The 17,642-nt window shown below is 34.8% G+C and overlaps 1 protein-coding gene across 1 annotated transcript in view; it reads left to right on the top strand.

Annotated features, from left to right (window-relative positions):
* Csmd3 (CUB and Sushi multiple domains 3) overlaps nt 1-17,642 on the top strand; it is a 1,310,498-nt gene that overhangs the window by 438,537 nt on the left and 854,319 nt on the right. The gene's annotated exons all lie outside the window — the stretch shown is intronic.

The following is a 17,642-nucleotide window of genomic DNA, read 5'->3' as shown; positions in this document are numbered from 1 at the left end:
TGGAGTTCTGTAGGCTTCTTGTATGCCTATGGGTATCTCTTTTTTTAGATTAGGGAAGTTTTCTTCTATGATTTTGTTGAAGATATTTACTGGTCCTTTGAGCTGGGAATCTTCACTCTCTTCTATACCTATTATCCTTAGGTTTGATCTTCTCATTGAGTCCTGGATTTCCTGTATGTTTTGGACCAGTACCTTTTTCTGCTTTACATTATCTTTGACAGTTGAGTCAATGATTTCTATGGAATCTTCTGCTCCTGATATTCTCTCTTCCATCTCTTGTATTCTGTTGGTGAAGCTTGTATCTACAGCTCCTTGTCTCTTCTTTTGGTTTTCTATATCCAGGGTTGTTTCCATGTGTTCTTTCTTGATTGCTTCTATTTCCATTTTTAATTCCTTCAACTGCTTGATTGTGTTTCCCTGGAATTCTTTCAGGGATTTTTGCATCTCCTCTCTATGGGCTTCTACTTGTTTGTTTATGTTTTCCTGGAATTCTTTCAGGCATTTTTGCGATTCTTCTCTGTAGGCTTCTACTTGTTTATTAATGTTTTCCTGTGTTTCTCTAAGGGAGTTCTTCACGTCTTTCTTGAAATCCTCCAGCATCCTGATCAAATATGATTTTGAAACTAGATCTTGCTTTTCTGGTGTGTTTGGATATTCCATGTTTGTTTTGATGAGAGAATTGGGCTCTGAAGGTGCCATGTAGTCTTGGTTTCTGTAGCTTGTGTTCCTGAGTTTGCCTCTCGCCATCAGATTATCTCTAGTGTTACTTTGTTCTGCTATTTCTGACAGTGGCTAGACTGTCCCTATAAGCCTGTATGTCATGAGTGCTGTAGACCTGTTTTCCTGTTTTCTTTCAGCCTGTTATGGGGACAGAGTGTTCTGCTTTCGGGCGTGTAGTTTTTCCTCTCTACAGGTCTTCAGCTGTTCCTGTGGGCCTGTGTCTTGAGTTCACCAGGCAGGTCTCTTGCAGCAGAAAAGTTGGTCTTACCTGTGGTCCCAAGGCTCATGTTCACTCGGGGTTTGCTGCCCACTAGCTCTCTGTGGTGGCAGCAACCAGGAAGATCTGCGCCGCCGTTTCCAGGAGCTTCAGTGCAGCAGTGTTCCAGATGGCGTTTGGTGGTTTCCTCTGGCGCCCGAGATGTGTGTGCAGAGTGCAGTCTCTTCTGGTTTCCCAGGTGTGTCTCCCTCTCTGAAGGTTTAGCTCTCCCTCCCACAGGATATGGGCACAGAGAACTGTTTATCAGGTCTGTTTCCTTCAGGTTCCGGTGGTGTCTCAGACGCAGCAGTCCTGCCGCTCCTGGGCCCTCCCCCACGGGAACCCAGAGGCCTTATACAGTTTCCTCTTGGGCCAGGGATGTGGGCAGGGGTGGGCAGTGTTGGTGGTCTCTTCCGCTCTGCAGCCTCAGGAGTGCCCACCTGACCTGGCGGTGAGGTCTCTCTCCCACGGGGTCTGGGAGCAGAGAGCTTCTGCGGGCCGGGATCCGTGGGTGTGGGACTCCCTGTAAACACAGGAAGTGCCCGGTCCTAGAGGAATTCTGCCTCTGTGTGTCCCGAGTTCACCAGGCAGGTCTCTTGCAGCAGAAAAGTTGGTCTTACCTGTGGTCCCGAGGCTCAAGTTTGCTTGCGGGGTGCTGCCCATGAGCTCTCTGCGGCAGCAGCAACCAGGAAGATCCAATATCCATGACTCTTAACTTACACAAATTCTGGTCATACACTGGTCAGACTTAACAATAGGATGCTTATTTTTATATACTATCAATATGACAAAAACTCAGTAAGTATTTTCCTAATTCAGCTGTTTAAATAGTAGGATAAAAGAAACAGAACGTACTGATGGGGAAAGAGAGAAATTCATATAAGCACAAATGCAGAAAGACAAAGAAAATAGACAGTAAGGTATTCTCAGGCTTATATTTTCTGCATGCAAACATTGTGGAAAGAGTACCAAGTCTTAAATTTATATATTGGCATAGAGTGCACAAAGACAGCTCTTTGCCATATAAACATTTTCAGTCCTGTGACTTAAAGTTCATTCTGCCCATTGTCATTAAGTTTAATGTCAGACAGCACAGCTTTATCCTGACATAGCATCTGTGACAACTCCTGTGAAATCCGTCAGGATCCATCAAATACCTTCTAATTAACTATTCATTGTCCTCACAGATCTCAGCAAACAACTAACAAAGGCATTAGCAATAAAACAACGTGGCATAAATAAAAAGTATACATATCCCTGTTGCCACTGGGAAAAAAATTAATAGAAGAAAAAAGTAACTTAATTTAACTTAACAAGTAGGAAAATAACAATTTAAAAAGAAGTATAAAATATAAACTTTATATTTTTCATCATAGATTTCATACAATATTTTGAACACTATTGATTTTTTTTGTACCTTTCAGATTGAAGGTTATTTTTTCTTCCAGAGTTGCTCATTTCCCTACTGTATTAGAATTGTATATTTTTCAACATTGGAGTACAGCTTGGGTTGACTACTGCCTATTAGTTATTTAGCTATGATTCTTGCAGTCTGTATAAGGTTATGAAATACAGTAGATGTATGAGTGCATGGATCTGGGAATGCTGACTTTCCCAACACCTCTGGTATAGTACCACTGACATCTTCAGTCTCTTTCTAGCAGGAGCTCATTCTGAGCCATTCCTTTATCACTTTTTTTCAAAAGCTACCTGTTCTTTGAGAAATCATGAAACTTGTATACCAACTATGGATTTTTTTAAATCTTAAAATATTCATTGAATGTGTCAACCTGAAATACTTTCATTACTTTATTAAAAATTAAGTCTTATCACCCCTAAATTCATAAGATGCCTTAACCATATTTAATCTTGTTTTCAACCTTTCCATTGGCTTAGAGGGATTTAAAACATTGAATTAGAGCAAATGTCCTTCCTCAATTTAGTGCTAAATGCTTTGAAATGGAAAGATCATCCTGTAACCAATGACTGCATGAAAAAAAGGCAAGGCAAGTTTCTTTTATATGAAAATTTAATTGTCACATAAAGGACACCACACTTAAAGCTTCTTACACACTACACAATGGACTTCTGCCTAGTTCATGCCTTTGATTTGCAATTTAATACTTTCTCTATACCTTTGTGCACAAATGACCCTTCTGTATCCTTATCTTCTTGTCATAATTCTTCTTATACATGTTATAATAATTATAATTTTCATGACACATATATCTTTTTCTTTGCTATCCAGCTTACTTAAGTTCTCCATAAGGAATTTCCATTTAATTAAATGATAAGTGGGGCTGTAGGTCAAAATCAATTTTAACCTGAAGTGAACAATATTTTTAATATTCTACAAGAGCATTATCACCTGTAGTATTGCTGATATTTGAGAATGACACATTTTTAAAATGCTCAAAGTTCTCTTCAAAGAAAAGGAACAACTTTGCCAAAATTCTATACTCAAGAGAATTTTAAATCAGTGTTATCTAAAAAAACGAATCAACTTTTACAGCAAAACCATTTCTATATTTGTCTAAAGCTGACTGAAATCTACTAGTATGAAAAACAATGATAAGGAGATAGATAGACAGATAGATAGATAGATAGATAGATAGATAGATAGATAGATAGATAGATGATAGATATGTAAAAGAGAGAGAGAGAGAGAGAGAAATAATAGACAGAGAGGCAAACACATAGAGGAAACAATGTCCCCAGAGAAATTACAGAGATCCATTTAGCTATACTTGCATGAAGTATACAATTTTTAGAATTGGATTTATATCTTGTGGAAATAAAATTTTTCTTCTGTATATTAATTGGAAACATGAGCAAGGCTGAACTAAAAACATAGGAAAAGATTGGTTTTATATAAAAGTCAGGATTTTTCAGTTGTCTAAATATGATATTTTCTTTGCATTCTTCCTTATAAATAGCTCAATAAATATATGTATTCCTAAATTCATTATTTTTCCCCATCTCATAAAGTCTTTGTCTTACTGTATGAGAATATGGCCCACAGATTCAAATACGGAGGATTCATAGGGGATCAAACGAAATGAAATGACAAAACTTGGAACCCTAATTGGGTCTGAACTAGGTCCTCTGCATTTATGTTAAGGTTGTGTAGCATGGCGATCTTATTTTCCAGCAATGGGAGAGATTGTCTCTGACTTTTACTGGAACTTGGGACCCTTTTCCTCTTCCTGTTAGTCATATTATCCAGCGCTCTCTCTCCCTCTCCCTCCCCCTCCCTCTCCCCTCCATCTTTCCCTCACCATCTCCCTCTCCCTCCACCTCTTCCTCTCATAGTTAGGACATGTCTGGTTGCTATCCCTGGGAGGGCTGCTCTTGTTTTTGTTTTCTCTTTCTGAAAGGAAATAAAGGAAGAGATGATCTGAAGGAAAGAGAAAGGGTAGAGGAAACCTTAAATGAGTCAAGATATAAATATGAGAGAAAGATAAAAGTCAAACAAGTCTGTCTTATATTTATATTTTCAGGATATATTTCAATTTCTAGAACACTAATGAGATACTACTACTGTGAATTTTTTCCATATCTAGATTTAATGGAAACCATCTATTTCAGAGTTTAAAAGTTTGTAAAAGTTGTTACTAAAATTTTTGCAGTAAAAATATTGTTTGTTGAAACATTATAAACTCCTGAGTTTTCTAAAATACTAAAAATGTTCAACCTTTAAAGAAATATATATTAATAATAAAAGGCAAACAAGCTATTATAATTTGAGCTCATTAATTAATACTGAATTATTAAAAATTAAAACTTTGAATGCTACCTGAATTATGATTTAGATAAAAAGGTTCACAACTCTGTAATTTGTAAAAACATCGATGTCAACTATGATGTGTAAGTCAATAATGGAATTTTATCCTCTAACAAAATAAATTGACAGTACTGTCTGTATATCTTTACCATCGCTGTGAGAATGATCAAGTTTAAATACTTGTATTACAATTTTTATCTGAGTTACACACACACACACACACACACACACACACACACCCCACACACAATAATTCTTCTGATTTTATGTCTCACCAGATAAACATTGAAAATGAATGGTATTAACTTGGGAGTTTGAAATATAATTGAAAGAATGATCACAACTGGTAACTTGTACAAATAATACTTATATTGTGGGATAAGTAATAAATAAATACAAAACTTCTAAATAACCACAAACACATATACTAATCCCAAATATATATATATATATATATATATATATATATCCCCAGAGGAACATAGATAAAGGTAGGGATGAAGGATGGAAAACAATTATATATATGGAAAACGAGGATATCTATATATCTATATCTATATCTATCTATCTATCTATCTATCTATCTATCTATCTATATATATATATATATATCTTCCCTGATGTACAGTGTAAAACAAAAAACTTTTCATTAAAAGAGTGGAATGGGGTCCCTGTCTGGACAAGAAAACAAGACAGGACGACAGGACAGCTACCAGCCTTCTGAGAAGAAACCTAATACATCTGGAGTACTTAGAACTTACTTAAGATGGGAAAATAATAATATCCAAGTGATAGTAAACTGTAATAACTGAGCAGAGTGTTACTGTCAGATTCATAAAAGCATTTTAAACAAATTAAAGGAACATACAACTTGAACTTTTAAAAACAATCTGTGAAAAATACAATATCAAATTGCATTGCTTTGAGTGGCAATAATTAAATGCATGGATATATATGTATATATATACATATATATATCACATGTTACATATATTATTATATTATATATTATATATATAATTTTATCCCAGCATATGGAAAGATAGCACATTTAATGTTATAAATTAAAGAAGTTATACAATTATATAATGTGTTGAAAGGAAATTATATACAGTTTTCTAATATGTGTCTAGTTAACTGAAGACAACTTTATAAATAGAATTTTTATATATTAGGAAAACAGAAAGTAGAAAACATACTATTTATGGAGGTTACTTTGATTATGAACTGTATTGTGTATTAGAAAAATAAACATCTCAAAAAAGAAAATACCTACATGTAGAGTTCAATATGGGCTTTATTTATTTATTTATTTTTGTTCTTTTTTTCGGAGCTGGGGACCAAACTGAGGGCCTTGCGCTTCCTAGGCAAGCGCTCTACCACTGAGCTAAATCCCCAACCCCTTCAATATGGGCTTTAAACTCAGATTCTATTTGCATTCATTTTATAGGCAATTATTTAAATTCTTTGGATTTGATGAGTTTCTTGTAAAGAGTAATGTCAGAGATAACCTGAGATGAATCTCTGGTCAAGTTTCTCACCAAATATTTGGCACCAGAGTATGAAATAGAAGAATGAGAAAAACAGCTCTTGCTCTCCCTTGCTCTCTTACCCTTTTCCCCTTTGTCCCCATTCCCCTCCCCCTCCCCACTCTGTCCATTTGCTCATGGCTAGCCTCTACACTTCTACTTCTCTATTTTCTCTCTCTGCCTTCTCTGCCCCTGCTACCCTCTTAACTCCTTCTGTAAGCCCTGAATAAATGAACAAACTCTATTCTATAAAAAAAACGATTATTAAAAAAATCATTCAAGGGACAGAAATGTATATGGAGGATTAACTTCTAAGAAAGAAATGATCTGTTGAAGCAATCTCTGAAAGTTGTTCTCTTTCCATTCTACCCAGTGAATTCTTATGAGAAACTGTAGGTTATTTTTATGCATCTCTTGTCCTCTCTTCTGAACCACACATCTCATCTGAGTCCACCTCCATGATTGTTGGATGTCATCACATTTAGTTCTTAACTTAAAACACACTAACATATTTGTCACAATTTCTTGATTTTTTTTTCTATTTCTTGAACCTTGTTTTCTTCATTTTGTATCTAGGATAATAGACCTTACTAAAATTCATCTTCAGTGTTTTATTTATAGATTTAAGGTCTGAATCAATGCTTATACTCAATTTTTTGATGTATCATCTCTTGAAATCCTGAGTGCCTATGCTAAGCACTCATAATATTGTATCTCCAGTTCATGTCTTCTGAACTGTACCCCAACCTTATGTGTGAGGATGACTATAGAACAGCTGGTTCTAAGATATCGGCCCGGAATCTCCAGGTTACCATGCTCATGACTGAACTTCTCATATTTTATTTTACAACCTTTCCAGGATTTCTCATATAACTTAATAATATTTTTCAACTACTCATAAACAGAAAACTAATTATCAAAACATACTATGTATCTTGTCTCATGTTAGAATTCATTGTCTTTGATAGCTGAGTAGTACTCCATTGTGAAGATGTACCACATTTTCTGTATCCATTCCTCTGTTGAAGGGCATCTGGGTTCTTTCCGGCTTCTGGCTATTATAAATAAGGCTGCAATGAACATAGTGGAGCATGCATCCTTGTTATATGTTGGAGCATCTTTTGGGTATATGTTCAAAAGTGGTATACCTGGGTCCTCAGATAGTACTATGTCCACTTTTCTAAAGAACCTCCAGACTTATTTCCATAGTGACTGTACTAGCTTGCAATCCCACAAAGAATGGAGGAGTGTTCCTCTTTCTCCACATCCTCACCAGCATCTGTTGTCACCTGAGTTTTTGATCTCAGCCCTTCTGATTGGTGTGAGGTGGCATCTCAGTGCTGTTTCCCTAATGCATAAGGATATTGAGCATTTCCTTAGGACCTTCTCAACCATTCAATATTCCTCAGCTGAGAATTCTTTGTTTAGCTCTGCACCACATTTTTAATATGGTTATTTCATTCTCTGGAGTCTAACTTCTTGAGTTCTTTGTATAGGTGGTAAAGATCTTTTCTCAATCTGTTGGTTGTCATTTTGTCCTAATGACAGTCATTGCCTTTCAGAAGCTTTGCAATTTTATGAAATCCCATTTGTCAATTTTTGATGTTGGAGCCTAAATCATTGGTGTTCTGTTCAGGAAATTTTCCCCAGTGTGTTTGAGGTTCTTCCCACTTTTTGTTCTATTAGTTTGAGTGTATCTGGTTTTATGTGGAGGTCCTTGATCCACTTGTACTTGAGCTTTGTACTGGGTGATAAGAATGGATAGCTTTGCAGTCTTCTACATGGTGACCTCCGGTTGAACCAGCACCATTTGTTGAAAGTGCTATCTTTTTTCCTCTCTATGGTTTTAGCTCCTTTGTCAATGATCAAGTGACCTTAGATGTGTGGGTTCATTTCTGAGTCTTCGATTTTATTCCATTGATCTACCTGCCTGTCTCTGTACCAATACCATAGAGTTTTTTGATCACTATTGCTCTGTAATACAGTTTGAGGTTAGATATTCCCACAGAAGTTATTTTATAATTGAGAATAGTTTTCGCTATCCTGGGTTTTTGTTATTCCAAATGAATTTGCAAATGTGTAACTCTATGAAGAATTGAGCTGAATTTGGATGGGGATTGCATTGATTTCGCATATTTCTTTTGGCCATATTTACAATATTAATCCTGCCAATCCATGAACATGGGAGATCTTTCACATTTCTGAGATCTTTCTTTCTTCAGAGACTTGGAGTGTTTGTGATACAGATCTTTCATATGCTTGGTTAGAGTCACATCAAGAGATTTTACATTATTTGTTGCTATTGTGAAGGGTGCCATTTCCCTAATTTCTTTCTCAGCCTGCTTATCTGTTGAGTAAAGGAAAGCTACTGATTTGTTTGAGTTAATCTTATATTCAGCCAATTTGCTGAAGTTCTTTATCAGGTTTAGGAGTTCTCTGGTGGAATTTTTTTTGTCTCTTAAGTATACTATCATATCCTCTGCAAATAGCGATATTTTGACGCCTTCCTTTACAATTTGTATCTTTTTGACCTTCTTTTGTTGTCTAATTGATCTGGTTAGGACTTGGAGCACTGTATTCAATAGGTAGGGGAACAGTGGGCACCCTGTCTAGTTCCTGACTTTACTGGGATTGCTTCAAGTTTCCCTCCATTTAGTGGGATCTTGGCTACTGGTTTGCTGTATATTGCTTTTACTATGTTTAGATATGGATGGGCCTTGAATTCCTGGTCTTTCCGAGACTTTTGACATAAAGGGGTATTGAATTTTGTCAAATGCTTTCTCAGCATCTAGTGAGATAATCATGTCGTTTTATTCTTAGAGTTTGTTTATATAGAGGATTGCATTGATGAATTTCTGTATATTGAACAATCCCTGCATCCCTGGTATGAAGCCTGTTTGATCATGCTGGATGATTGTTTTGATGTGTTCTTGGATTCAGTTTGTGAGAATTTAATTGAGTATTTTGCATCAATATTCATAAATTAAATTGGTCTGAAGTTCTCTTTCTTTGTTGAATCTTTGTGTGCTTTAGGTATAAGTGTAATTGTGGCTTTATAGAAGGAATTGGGTAGGGTTCCTTCTCTTTCTATTTTGTGGAATAGTTTGGGCAGTATTGGTGTTGCAGTCTTAATGAATTCCTTTGTGTGTTATTCATTTTGTGCCTAGAAGTCCTTGTTTCTTTGCTGTCTTCCATCTTCACTAGCTCTTACATTGTTTCTTCTTCTCTTTACAGGGTTTTATGAGCCCTGTGGATAGGGATTTGATGGAGATATTTTAAATGTTCTAAGTTCTCTGATTCTTTGCATAATAGTAAGTTTATGGGGCTTTGCATGTGTTCTCACCTGCTGCAACAGGAAGTTTTTTCTAAGATCGATGAGCAAGTAATCTACGATTACAGTAATCTATGATTATAATAGAACATCATTCAGATTCAGCATATTGCTTTGTTCTTTTAGCAACATAGTAGCATTTGTTTTTCCTCTAGGTTCCTTGACAGGTTCATGGTGGAAAAGCTTATGCTTGGTAACCACTTTTGATGCTTTGATTGTGAAACTAGAAAACCTATCATTGTGTTTGTTTATATAAACAGACACAATAAAAGAAATTGATTCTCTGCAAGAGAAGTGAAATAATAAAATAACCAAAATCCAACAGTTATCATTCTGTAACAACCATCCATATGATATTTTACTTATTTGCTTTAGTTATCAAACAGATCATTCTTTCATTGTAAGAGAAATAAAACAGAAAAACGCTTACTAAAAAGTGAAACAATATTTCGACAAGATTTCTCCTTTGCCCTTTTTATGTCTGTATCCATTTACTCCTAATTACTCACTTCCCCGCTCCTCTTTTTTCTCCACCCATAAGATCAATGTCTATTCCTATTTATAAGTCTTTATATCATAGTTAGTGTCACTGAAATTCAAAACAATGATTTCAATATGAAGAACATTAACTTTTTCATATTATAAAAACATAACATTTCATAAAACCACTTACTGTAATAGAAGCAAAAATAAACAAGGAAATTGACACTATCCAATATTAGGAGGAAATAAAATAAAGACAGTAGAAGTAACTTAGGTAAAAAATTATCCATGAGGTGGACACTAAGTGATAAATTATGAATCAAATTCTTATTCTAAATATTTTGCTACAATGTTATTTATAACATATTTTATTTTAATTTTAATGTGAATATTGTGACAGTAATATATACACTAATTTTGTATGTATAGGTTACTTGTTTTCCAAGACTACATCACTTAGACTCAGTAAAGACAGAAACTTCTCAAACCTGTAAAAATCTCTAATTATTAATATTTCATTTTCATGCTTTTAACTGTTATTAAAGTAACCAATTTTGCATATATTCATCTTTAGAATATTCAACATTAGTTCAAATTTCAATCAATATTTTGAAATAAAATATTTTGAAATATTTTTAAATTCCTGAAAACTATACGTCTCCTAGCCAAGAACTCCTGACATTAATTTATGTAAATTAATTATAATAATTTTATGTAATTAAATATAAATCTGATAATTATAAGTAACTGGTTATTTAGTTTACAACTTTTACCACTTTGAAATGTGGGTTAAATATGAGAATAAATACCTTATAAATTTAGTTTATTATTAATAAATTTTCGATGGCTAAGTGGTAATTATTAAGCCAGACTCTAACTAGATCAGAAACTAATTGTGTTTTGGCCACCACTAGATTCAAATAGCTTTATCAATGTTTTCATTGTTGCTCTCTGTCCTTCTCCCACTTTATTCATGTTCATATTCTCCCCTTCTCTCTTTTGTTATTTTTGAGAGATCCTCAGAACATATCCCAGAATGTTCTCAACTCATAATCCTACCTTCCAAGTATCCCTATTTTAGATATCCATCACCATATTGGGCTCTGCATTCTATTTCTATTAAAGAAATAAATTTAGAGTCCTAATATCTATGAGATCTTACAATATTTTCTTTCCATTTGGTTCATTTTACTGAAAATAAGCTTCCGCTATATTCATCCTTGCTGTCATAAATGATAAGATGTGGTTCTCTTTCATGATTCAGTGTTATCCATGGGTACATGCATTTAATATTTTTTCAGAGATACCTGAACTCTTGTTAATTGTTTCTCACAGTCAAATATGTATAAAATGACTTTTGTGTTTATGACCACTTTCTGAACATATCTAAATGGCAAGAGACAGATGCAGAAGAATAGAAGGAGCATGATCATATCTATATAAACTGTAAACTGAAAATCAGAGACGTAGAAAATAAATTTGTGTTTGGCTACAAGTGGATTTGGTAGAAAATAGGGAAACTGGTAATATGATTAAAAATATATTGTTGGAAAAGGAAATTCAGTAGTTTACTGTGTGTTGATTACTATTACTATTAATGCCTCTTTCTAAAATTAGTAAGAAAGTAGATTAGTGTTATTACACAAATAAACATTTTGGTAATTATCACAGTGTAGTCAAATTAGAATGTCCATACATACTGTGTTATACATGGAGAGTATTCAGAAATTGATAAGATAATTTGAAAGAAGTTAAGTAAAAGCATTTTCTTGTCACAGATTTCCTAAAGTACATTGTGAACTTGATCATAAAAGTACACTGTCTTTAGAGAAAGAGTACTAGTTTGCTTCACACATCCTTGATGAGAACACAGATGGCAAGTCATGTACACTACTATACCTAGTAATCACAAAAGACACCATGCAGTTTAATTACATTTCACAGGCCAAGGTGCTTCACTAGAACCCCAGAAGGAGAACTGTGAAGGCTGTTGAGATTAAAGACAAGTAATCTCTCCTACTTGTTTGATTAAGCCTGTTTTCGGACTCATGAATTCACAAACCAATTCAATGAATTAAAACTCAGCAACAATATTATAATCATTTTAGTTACTTATATAAGGGAACGCAATTATTCATAATTTAAATACTTAAACTCCAGTTATTTTTAATTTTCTAAAGAAATATTTATAATTTTTCTAATTGTTACCAAAATCCATGGATAAAATTTTCCCACAACAACCTCCATAGCAACTTCTGGTACTGAAAAATGTCTTTAGCAGGAAAGAAGTTTCCTGATAAATTTGAGATTGATCTCTCTAGGTTCGGCAACCAAAGTATAAGATATCCTCAGTAAAAGGGTTCACCATAAAGACAGCATTCTGTGCTTTGTTGACCACTAGAACTTTCCAGATAATATCGAGTTATACTCTTAATTGCCTACATATTGTGGTAACTGAAAGTGTATATATCCCTGGAATTGCGTTGTCTGATAGAAATATAATATGATGTTTTACATGTTGTTTTTTTAAACTCCAATGTCATTTGACAAGTATATATAGACTAATCTCACATCTATAGTTGATATTTAAAGAAATATGATAAAATCATGTTTGTGTTAATTATTTTGCAATCATTAGTTAACAATGTGAATCAACATAGTCTCCCTATTTTAAAGGCTTTGACAATTCATTTTAATGAATATGTATTTATGTATGCTTCCATGAGTTTGTATAGGTGACATGCTTGCAGGCACAGATAGAGATAAGAGTTAAATGGATCTCTTAGAGATAGACTTACTGGTTGTGAGTCACATGGGATTACTCAGAGTTGAATACATGGTCTCTGAAAGAACAATGTGCACTCTTAACCACAGAATAGTTTCTCCAGGATTTTATTTTCAAAGAAATACTACTCCTGTCCTTTGACAGTCACTAGCCTTGAATGTCAGGTCTGTCCCCTGACTCTGTTGCTTCCTTATGAGATATCATCCAAACAATACCAAAATGCTACTTTAAAAATAAAAGCCAAGGCCTTGTCAAGACACAATATGGACATTCAGCACATTTATGATAAAAGTTCATCCATACAGCTTATTATTTAGTATAATCCGTTAAAATAGTTCATGTATTATTAAATTATCTCTGCTATTGACCTATCTGACTTATCAATACTCACAATAATTTTAGAACAATTTTACTTTTTTATTGGATATATTTCTTTATTTACATTTCAAATGTTATTCCCTTTCCTGGTTTTCCGTCCATAAGCCCCTTATCCCCTTCTCCCCCATAAGAGTATTACCCCCATCCACCCCCTTCCCTTCCCTGGGCATTCCCCTGCACTGGGGGTTCAACCTTGGCAGGACTAAGGGTTTCCCCTTCCACTGGTGCCCCAACAAAGCTATTTACTGCTGCATATGCAGTTGGAACCCTGGGTCAGTCCTTGTATAGTCTTTCCCCCAAAGGGGGATCCTGTTCTCAGTTCAGGGGTCTGCTGCTAGCATTCATCTCTGTATTTGACATGTTCTGGTTATCTCTCAAGAGAGATCTATATCTGGTTCCTTTCAGCATGTACTTCTTAGTTTCATCAATCTTATCTAGTTTTGGGGTACTCATTGATAAGTGGATATTAGCCCAAAAGCTGGAATTACCCAAGATGCAATCCACAGACCACAGGAAGCTCAAGAAGAAGGATGACCAAAATGTGGATGCTTCCACTCCTTCTTAAAAGGGGGAACAAAAATATCCATAGGAGGGGATATGGAGGCAAAGTTTAGAGCAGAGACTGAAGGAACGGCCATTCAGAGCCTGCCTCACAATTTTACTTTTTAATTTTATTTTTCTATAGTATAGTTACATAATTTTCCTTTTCCCTTATTCTCCATTCTAGCTATCTTTCAAAGTTTGGGCCTCTTTATTTTACTAATTGCTGCTATATACTGCACATACACATGCATATATATGTGTACATACACATTTATATCAATTTGTGTCTTCTTCCATATATATGTATACATATACACATGTGCATCATATGTAAAGACATCAATTGGTTCATTCTGGTATTATTTACAATTTATCTGAAAATTATTTTGAATTTATCTGACCAAGTCTATTTCTCACTAGTTTTTCAAGTTATAAAACATGTACTCTTCTCAAAGTCACCATTGACAAAGAGTCAAGTACTCTACAAATAATACTTGAATGGTTTCATCTTTTATTTTATCCCTACCTCTCTAAATAGCTGAAAAGAATTTAAGTGACCATGTCATATTCTACATTTTAGTATGATAGAGTGTGGTGAAGGACAGTGTTCCAATACTGTTGTTCCATGTACCACATCAAATCTCAAACAGCCTTAGGATTTATCAGTCCATTATTCTTATATGATTTAAATCATACCGCAGGTCTCATTATTTACCTCCACTGACCACTACACGCTGGAATACTTTGGTATTCTCATTGGCTGAACCCTAAGAGATGGCCAACTTTATTCTTCTTACTAAGATCAAGTGCAAATCTCCTATGTGGGTTTTTTGATTGTACTGTCCTGTGCACATGATTAGTTCTCTGGGTCATGCAAGAACATCATTCACATTCACATTCATGCCAGTTACTCAGGCCTCTCCCTGCTGTTCACAGCATCTGCTCCTGTCAGGGACTGTGAACCTCAGCCTTCTCATTCTTATCAGTCGGTCTGGTATGCATTTGGAACATTGGTTTCAATTAGTCATTGGATTGTTTAAAACTCTCAGTACTTATTACAATTTTTCAGGATAATAATATTCATGCAAGACAATTCCCTAGTCTGTGATCTAACTCATGGCTTTTCATATTCTGATTTTTACTTCATAGCATTAGCCAAAGTGCATCTGTCTACAGAAAGCTTATAAATAGTATTTCTATTTTATGCTTAGGGTGCTCTCAAGGAAAAGAGCTAATCTTTCTAGCTTTCACATGTTACCATATGACATATTTCTCCTCTGAGTTACAAGCAGTCACTATTGTCAATTCCTTTCACACATGTAGGTGCACACATATTAGTGCATGCATACACATGTAAACACACACACATGTTCATGATCATTAGTGCAGACAAGCAGAGGCTCTATCTACTGAGAGAAAAGTGTTCTGTTTTACAATTAATTCAGTTCTCTCTTCTCCCTTGCTTACTAACAATGAGAAAACAAAACTCATCTCTTATAATTTCACATTAATTTCCTAAAATTTAGCATTTCCTCCGTGACTTTTTGGATATTACATTCTATGCCAACTTAGAGCTTTATTTGCTGGAAATTGAGGCTGAAAAATTATGCTCTGACATCTTCCTGTAGCTTTTTGGTCTCATGGTCAAAAACTCAGTGCAATATATTTTTCCTTAATTAAAATTAGCAGACATTACTTAGGCTAAACTTCACCAAAAGAGCCATGTGTTCAATATTGTCTTCTATGACCATGTTTTCATCTCATAATTTATTGAATTAAAACACATTGGTTTTATTAATTTCATATGTTAGTTCCTGCTTTACATGAACATTTTTTACATAGTGTGATGCCTGACATAGAACCATCATGAACAATAAAAAAATCATAAAGATCCTGATTAAATATCATCCTTTCCAGTTAATCTACAGAGATAAGAAAATAAAAGCAGACAAAATGATGAATGGTATAGAATCAAGAACACATTAGCCCACAATCCTATAGCTATGAGATTTGACAAAGAAGCCAGTAATAAACATGGTAAAAAGATGGCATTTCAAACAAATGCTTCTTGTTAACCTGGCTACCTATGTGCATATGTAGGATAATGGAGTTGTATTCTTATATCACATATTATGAAAATTTCTAAACGAATCATGAACTGCAACATAAAATTAGATACCCTGAATATGGAAGAGAATACACCTGAAGTCATTGCCACAGTGGGAAAATTTTCCAACCTAGAACACAGTGGTACAGACATTAAGACGTACAACCAATTAATTAGAACACACAACACTGAAAATTTGAGGAGGGATTCACAAATGATAGCTGCTGGTCATAGTGGAGTCAAGTATCCACCAATCATGCAGCATACACCAGCTGGTATGAGGCTCCTGACACATATACAGCAGAGGACTGATCCAGCTGGCCTCAGTGAGAGAAAAGGTACCTAACCCTTGAGAGACTTGAGACCCCAGGAAGTGAGGAGGTCCGGTGGGATGGGGGTTGGGGTGGGGACATCCTCTTGGAGCCAGGGGTGGGGGAAGAGGTATAGGGTGGGTAGCACAGTCTGTGGGAGGAGGAGACACACCAAGAGGGGCATGCAGACTGGACTGTAAAAGAGAATTAAAGAAAAAAGGTGTCACCACTGAGAGTGCTTCATTTCTGAGATGTTTATAGATCCACTTGTGATTTACTGTAATATTTATTGGCTAAGAAGTAGAGCTATTGATTAGCAGTCAATATTGATATTTCCCTAAATGGACATGCTTTTTATTTTAACTGTCAAACTAACACTGTTTATTAAGAGAGATTTCAAAAATAATTTTAATAGAAATACAATGAATGTATATTCAAAATAGTAATTTGAAATATTGTCTAAACTCTATAAATAACCAAATAAAGAAAATCAATAATAGCTTTATTAATAGTTTGATCATAGGTTGTATTAAACCCAGAATTAATTTCAAATCAATTTTTATCCCCATATAACGTACAACCAATCTGTGAACTTGTTTTACAATGATTAGAAATGATCCCAATTACTTTCACTTACAAAAGCCAAAACCATATGTTTAGTAGCCACAACAGAAGTGGCTTCTAATTATTGTAAATCAATTTCCTGGGACAGCATGAATTGCAGCAGATGGTATTTATGTACATAATTTTACCTTTATTGAATAATATTTTCTTTGCTACCTATTTTGTTTTTATACACAGAAAACATCAGCTTATATTACTGCCTAATACCATATTATGTAATTCTAGTTTTAGTGGGCACTATATGAAATTTCATCTTAATTAAACCTGGAAATTATTTTCTCTTATAAATGTGTATTTACTGTAGTCAGTAAAACTAGAGTGGAATGGATCCGGTGGGATTTTATAGCAGAGGTATCTTTGTTCTAAAAGGAGAATGCAGTTTTGGAGAACACAGTCTGAATTATAGCGTATCATAAAGATGCACGCCAGCTGACCATCTTTGCAGACAGACTGGAGTTGGCCATATGGCATGACAGGGAGCTTGGAGAACCCCCGATGTCCCAGAAAACCCTATGCAATGTTCTATCTACTTACTGAAACTCTAGAGCCTAGTTCCATTCCTCATTTAAAAGATCTTAAAATTCTTGGAAAAATAATTGCCAGCAATAGCTATTTGTAACTCAGTAAGCCATTCTAAATACCATTTGGAAAAGCTTTACAAAGTACTGTTTAGAAAAACTCTTTCTGTGTTTTGTTTTGTTTGGCTTGATTTGGTTTATAACTTGGTTTTTAAGATGGGGGTCTCTAGGTGACACAGGCTAGTGTCAAACCAACTAGCTGACTTAGCTGCC

Source organism: Rattus norvegicus, chromosome 7 (assembly GCF_021556685.1).
Source record: "Rattus norvegicus strain SHRSP/BbbUtx chromosome 7, alternate assembly SHRSP_T2T, whole genome shotgun sequence".
NCBI lineage: Eukaryota > Metazoa > Chordata > Mammalia > Rodentia > Muridae > Rattus > Rattus norvegicus.
Note: the sequence above shows the minus strand (reverse complement) of the source record. Positions and strands in the feature narration are given on the sequence as shown.